Consider the following 7,416-nt stretch of genomic DNA (forward strand, 5'->3'; position numbering starts at 1 on the left):
AATATTATAAAAAATTATTATTTAATTTTATTCAAATTAATATTTATTAATATCAAAGAAAAGAGCTGTCTTAAGGCACCTAGAAGTCATTTTTTGATATTTTTAATTATTTTTTTATAATTTTGAAATAATAGGATTATAAATTAAATATATTTTGAATTTTTAATAATAGAGACAATTTATAATTAAAAAGTACCAATTTTGGGCGTTGTAGGGGTGCTAATCCTTCCCTAAACGTAACCAACCACGAATCCCTTTTTATTATTAAAAAGAACGAATTTTTGGTTATAAACGTAGATCAGTTCATTTTTTTAATTGATTTTTCTTAAAACTCTTTTAAAAAAAAAATAATTTTTAGGTATTCGACCTACCTGACCCAAAAGGCCGATGGCGACTCCCAAATTATTTTCAAAAACCATTTATTCACATCAATTTTTCCGCCAAATAAATATTTCGTGCCCGGGCGAAAACCGGTTACGACAGATAATATCTTAGAATGACCAAGGAAGAACCAATGCTATAAAGAGCAAAGACCCACCCTTACAAATCAGTTCTAAGGGGTGGTAATAAGGACTTTGACCCACTATCTATATAGAGATAGGAACCATAAGTATCAAGATGAATAAGGATTGACGCCATAAGTAAATAAATTACTTGATAAGTCTATAAAAGTCACAAGGACTTAAGAGAATAATCTACCTTAATTGATAATCAATGTCTACCTTACAAATGAAATGAAAAACCTATTTATAAGGTTTTGAAGGGGTATGGTAGAATGGTATATGATGGCTAGGCCTTGTATCCCTCTAAAAATCACATAATAATAAATTACATGAAACCATAAGTGATGATTCGGTTCAGTAGATGAGGCATGTATCATGGTCGAATAATTCTTGAATCCTTCAAATTTGACGCCAAGTGGATTTACACACATTGAACATGGTTTTTTGGTTATATGCAACATCTTGGACGTGTATGAGCTTGCTTGAGTGGATATAGTTAGCTGGTCATATGTCATACACATGGGTGTTCTAGAGAATCTGGTAATGCAGTTTTGGTGCAAATGATGAATGTGATCCATCAATTTGCCATGGAATGGTCTTTGGAATAACCTGCAAATCAAATGAAATAATAGGAAGAAAAGATTGATTAGTAGAAAATAAAACTTCCTTCTCCTCATATTCTTTTCTCTCATCTTATTTTTTAATTTCCTTTTCAATATAACTCTTTTTATTCAAAAATATCCTCTTTTTCTCTGCTCTCAATGTCTTTTTCAAATCTTATGTCTCTTCCTTTGTTGCAAATATTTCCTTTTTCTAGTTTTTCTTGCAATTGTGTTTCTTTGACAAAATTGTCAATACACTCTTGATGACGAGCTAGGTTTTATGGATTTAAAGATGCAAAATTCCTTGGCTCACTTCGCATTGAACTTTTGATATTTCTTCTTGTTAGAAAATTAGGGTCCTCCTTGTAAGATCTTCTGCTACAATTACGAGTAGAACTAGAAAATGATTAAGTGTCATCTCTCCCTTTTAGTTGTGTTTTGATCTTCGTTGGAGGCATTTGTGAACAAGAACATCGTTCTAAAATTTGCTCTAATTTCTTTGAGATTGGGTAGAGAAGCTTTCGAAACAAACTCCTTATCTCTCGTGTCATGGCTTCTATTTCCAAGTTTGGTTCATGACCATCATTTTTGTCGTCACCTCCTGAAATATGAGAATCGTCTCTAGAAGTACGAGGCATTATTAGTAATAAAAAAATGAAAAATAAACCTCACCAATATACTCTAAAGAAAAAAATGTCACTCAACACTCGTGCACTCCTTTTTATCCCATGTTCTAAATGACTTTACTCAAAACTGTGTCAAGTAAATTTTACTTATTGTGCATTGGTTGCAAAAGGTTTGTAGGAATGGAAAACAAAATATAATGAAATGGGTGGATTAGAAATAGAAAGAATAGAATAAAGGGGTTACTTACACAAAGTTACTTCACAATCTCCTATCACCACAATCAATTGTAATTCTTACTTGAATGGCTTGGTAATAAGACTTGTTGATGAATGCTTTTCAACTTTTCTTTGTTGATTTTCACATTTCTTCACTTGCACTTCTTTTTTTATTTTTTTTTGTTTTTTTTGTTATTGCACGTTGCTTCTTCCACCAAAGCTCTGATATCATATGATACGATAAAGATTCTGCCTTATCGATTGATTGTGAATCTAAGAAGAAAGAAAAATAACATGCATAAGAAAATGACTCAAATAGATGGTTTGGTAGTAGATGAATGGATGAAAATAGTAGGCTAATTTATGATATTAGAGATGGTAGCGGAATATGATTATTGTGGTAATGGTATGGATGATGAAATAATGGAATGTTGATAAGGATAATAGCTTAGAATGACCAAGGAAGAACCAGTGCTATAAAGAGCAAAGACTCAGCCTTACAAATCAGTTCTAAGGGGTGGTAATAAGGACTTTGACCCACAATCTATATAGAGATAGGAACCATAAGTATCAAGATGAATAAGGATTGACGCCACAAGTAAATAAATTATTTGATAAGTCGATAAAAATCACAATGACTTAAGAGAATAATCTCACTTAATTGATAATCAAAGTCTACCTTACAAATGAAATGAAAAACCTATTTATAAGGTTTTGAAGGGGTATGGCCGAATGGTGTATGATGGCTAGCCCTTGTGTCCCTCTAAAAATCACATAATAATAAATTACATGAAACCATAGGTGCTGATTTGGCTCAATAGATAAGGCATGTATCATGGTCGAATAATGCTTGAATCCTTCAAATTTGAGGCCAAGTGGATTTACACGCATTGAACATGGTTTGCTGGTTATGTGCAACATCTTGAACGTGTATGAGCTTGCTTGAGTGGATATTTAGTTAGCTGGTCATATGTCATACACATGGGTGTTTTAAAGAATATGGTAATGCAATTTTGGTGCAAATGATGAATGCTAGCCATGTGCAGCATTATGGGCGTGCATGGGTCATCCTCCAAACATGTTTGAGTGGATTGTCAGCTATTTATGTCTTCCAAGTGCTCCAACAAGTTGTCCCAGTGTGAGTCATGGTCCAATATGCTATTTGTGTCTTCCAAAGTGCTCCACTAAACTGTCCAACTTATATCATCTGTTTATGAGCAGTTTATGTCTCCCAAATACTCCGCTAAGCTATCCCAACATGGGTCATGCTCCAATGTACTTGATATGTCAAAAGAACCAATGCGTTTTGCAAGAGAACAAATTTCAAATGAAAACTATGCGGGATTTTTGTTAATAAATAATTTAGGAAATAATTTTGCAAGATAAGGAAAGCTTGGGTAACCTAACCTAAAATGCCATAACATAATGTCGCCAGCTGTATCTATAGAAGGAACTGAAATAAAGGAAGAGATAAATGGTGTGAGTGAGTGGTTTGGAGTGAGAGCATAAGGAGGAGCGTCAAGGATGTAGAGTCCACCACTATTCCTAGCATTGTCGATCACCATCCCCGAGGTCAAATCCTGAAATTCATAATGATCATGAGTAAAATGAGAAGTACAACCCAAATCGGTAGATAATTTTCTAATCGAAAGAAGATTGCAAGTCAAACTTGGAACAAATAGAATATTAAACAGGATAATGGGGCTTTTAATGCGAATCGAGACATTGCCCTTAACCGATGATAGGGAGCCATCAGCAGTACGAACACTTTAGTGATACCATTTTTGTGAAATGTTGAAAATAAACCGAAGTTACCCGTCATATGATCACTTGCTCCGGAATCAACAATCAAAGAGAAACATATGGGTGAAGGGGATAAAGAGGCAAAAGAAGAACTACCTTTGCTAATAGTGCAGACATACTTGGGCTCAGTAGCATGAGCAATTTGTAAATGACCAAACATTTTTCGTAGATCGTCCAATTGTTGAAGAGAAAAAAAACCACATTCCAATGTTGTTACAGCGGAGTTACTGTGGGATGGACGCAAGGAGGTTTTCGATAGAATCTAGTTGGGAGGACGACCATGTAGTTTCTAACATTTATCATGAACATGACTAGGTTTCTGGCAGTGGTCGTACCAGGGACGGCCTTTCATGACACGGGTGTCACCAGAGGAATAGGTATTCCAGGAAGAACTTTCAACGGATGACGGAAGCATCAGATCGCAGCGGCTTTCTTCGCGGCGGACTTTAGAGAAGGGATTTGGTGTTGTGATGGGTACAGTTGTGTGATCGGATATTCACGATTGGGAGGACGGTAGTGTGTTGGAAGAACAATACTGATCAGAGGGATGACAAACAGCGGCGACAACAAGGCTGGGATCGACGTCGATGATTGATACCATGTAGAAACATAGTTTTCTGACTTTGGTAAACAGAGTTTTCTGACTATGGTAGCAAAGTTTTTGATTCTGAAATTATTTTTATCCAAAGAATAATTGGATCTCACATAAGAGGGTACATAGGCTTTTTATACAAATGAATTAGATACCTATATGAAATAGGAGTCATCTTTTCTAAAAATTAAGTAGTTTTAGAGATACATTAGAAAGAAGAGTTTAACTTAAACACTACTTACAATGAGCGATAAGTAAATTTCAATCTTGAAATTCATTAAATATCAACTGGATTAAAATTCTTTTAAGTATCAAGTTTATAGATCTTTAACAAAATGACAATATTGAACCCTCATAAAATAATTAACCTTGATCTTATTCCATAAGATACGTTTGAACACCGTACCCATATTTTGTAGGGACTAATATAGCCTTCTCTTCTCATGAATAGATGATCAAGGGCCTTGGCATTCAGGGACATTCATTGATGATCCTAATATTCACAAATGGAATGACGAAGTGGATGAATTTAGTTTAGGTTAGTCTTTTAGGAACCAAACTCTAAAGATGATATTTTGTGACCACCAATGACACATAGACTATAACAGGTCCTTCTCGATGAGCTTAAGAAATTATAAATATGAATACTCAAAAGTTTAATAAACTATTATTTAAGGCAAGTTTAATAAAGTCGATCTATTCTGCTAAAGCAGTTGGTTATAAAGGTAACTCAAGAGCTTTGGCTTTATGAATAGGTTAAATTCAAACCATGATATTGAGTGGATGCCTGGCAATACAGTGTTTGCTCCACTGTGATTGTCAAGTTAAAAACTTTGTGACGAGATGAATCCATCAGCTACACCTAAATAAGGAAAAATGAAACTAAATTTAATAAAGTTCAAGGAATAAAGGCAATATTGTCTATAGTTTGAATCAATAATGAGTTTCGATGGAAAATGGACTAAGGAAGTTGAGAAACATATATTATAGTCAACTTCATGCAAGCACTCACAAATTTTATTTTCAGACCAATGCCTCTGTACTACCTTTGATAAAAGAGTCTATTAAGCTTGAACAAATGGAAGATTTCAGAGAATCAAAATAAAAGTGTTCTAGAAATTCTAGCAATTGATTATGCTAGTTGCATCATTTTGTTCGCATCCAATTAAAATGCCAAGCCAAGATAGAGGGGCATTTGATAATATTCACAAGGAACGAGAAAGAAAAGATATGTTGGTTACTGAAACCTTAGAAACTTTAAGGAGCTAACCCGAAACTAACCTATCAATCCTGACTAAGGATGGGCATGGGTCGGGTCGAGTCGAGTCAGATTTTTGGTTAACCCGAGTTGACCCAAAAATTATACATCCTCCACTCGAACCCGATCCGACCCGAAAAATATACACCCTCCACCGACCCGACTTTTTGAGATAAAATCTGAACCCAACCTGACACGACCTGAAATAATATATTTATTAAAAAAATTATTCAATAAAAATATAGAGTTAATTGAAAAAATATATATATAGAGAGGGACATTATTGTAATTTTCACTAAATATAAAGGTAAAATTATATGTTTTTCTTAGTTCGGATCGGGTCGAGTATTTTTCACCCTAAACCTGAACCCGAAATTATTTCTAAAAAAATTAACCCGATTGAGTCGGAACCCATCTGATTCAGATACCATACACATCCCTAATCTTAAAACATGTCAAATAGTTATGAATTTGAAATATTAAAAGAGATGTTGATTCTTTTGATATTTAGTGAACTCATGTTTTGTGATTTTCTTCAATTGCCAGCCTAAAAGAGGGGCATTATTTTGTCTCTTTAGCAAACTTTTCACATTTCAAAAATTAAAAAGGAAAGAAAATATTTTCAAACTGGAAAATCTCTCTAGGGAGTGTACCTCAGAAATTTAACAAACTTAGAAACTCAGAATCAGAAATCGAGGTAAAAGAATTGAATGTTATGGGCAATATTTGTCAGATCAAGAAGAGCATATTTTTCAAAGAAATGCAAGGGAACACTCTGGTGTGAGAAAAGAATGAAGACGAACATATCAGAAAAAGAATCAAGATTTCTTGGGTGCTTCTTCACTATTATTAATTAGGAAAAGCATGCATCGACATGCACATACATGATCTTGCATCTTTGAATCAATCATATATCATCATGTGCAACAAGAAACTTTGATTTCCCCCTCACGAAGATGCCTTTAAAATTTCTCTTGAAATCTTGTCTTTCTTAAGAACATTTTCTCCTCTCATAAGGACAAATTAAAAAATTCATTTGTATCAGATGAACTTCATAAAAAATTCAAGATAACTGCACAAGTTTACTATAGATTTTCAGTCAAGGAGGCAATACTTTAAAGATAAAGGAGCCCAATCAAGAGATGCATAATGACCATTTAGAAGAAATAATGAGTAAACCATCCAAAGACAACTAGATCTCTTCAACAAGGAGGAGCAATATCGTCTTCAACTTTGGCATCATTTCACTCAAAAAGAAAGTTTCATATCACTTGAGATTGTTTTTCTTAAAACAATTTCTATCTCACTTGAGACGGTTTTCCCTTGAAACACAAATTTTAAAATCATTTCACTAGAAAAAATTTTATCTCACTTGAGATTGTTTTTCTTAAAACAAATTTTATCTCACTTAAGACGATTTTCCCTTGAAACATAAACTTTGACATCATTTTACTCAAAAAGAAAATTTATATCTTTTATCTTTGGTAAGTTTTTGTTTCCACAATAATAAGAAAATAGGGACAATTTTAATATCCTAATTTTGTCTAATTTTTCCTAAGTTAAAGTCAGTACAATCAAAGATCGATTCTGAGACTACTCGAGTGATGGTGTTAAGTTGATTCAAGTTACATGGATGGAATTTTAGGTAACGATTGAAGTTGTGGATCGATAAGCTTCGAATCAAATTCAATTATGGACTAGTGCCTATTCATGTTCCTAATTGGATTCTAAGTCCAAATTAGAGTCCAAAATTCATACACCAAAAAATCAAATCCAATACCCAAAGATTAAAATAAATACCATTAAACATGTACAA

This window comes from Hibiscus syriacus, unplaced genomic scaffold (genome assembly GCF_006381635.1).
Source record: "Hibiscus syriacus cultivar Baekdansim isolate YM2019G1 unplaced genomic scaffold, ASM638163v2 tig00110007_pilon, whole genome shotgun sequence".
Taxonomy (NCBI): Eukaryota; Viridiplantae; Streptophyta; class Magnoliopsida; order Malvales; family Malvaceae; genus Hibiscus; species Hibiscus syriacus.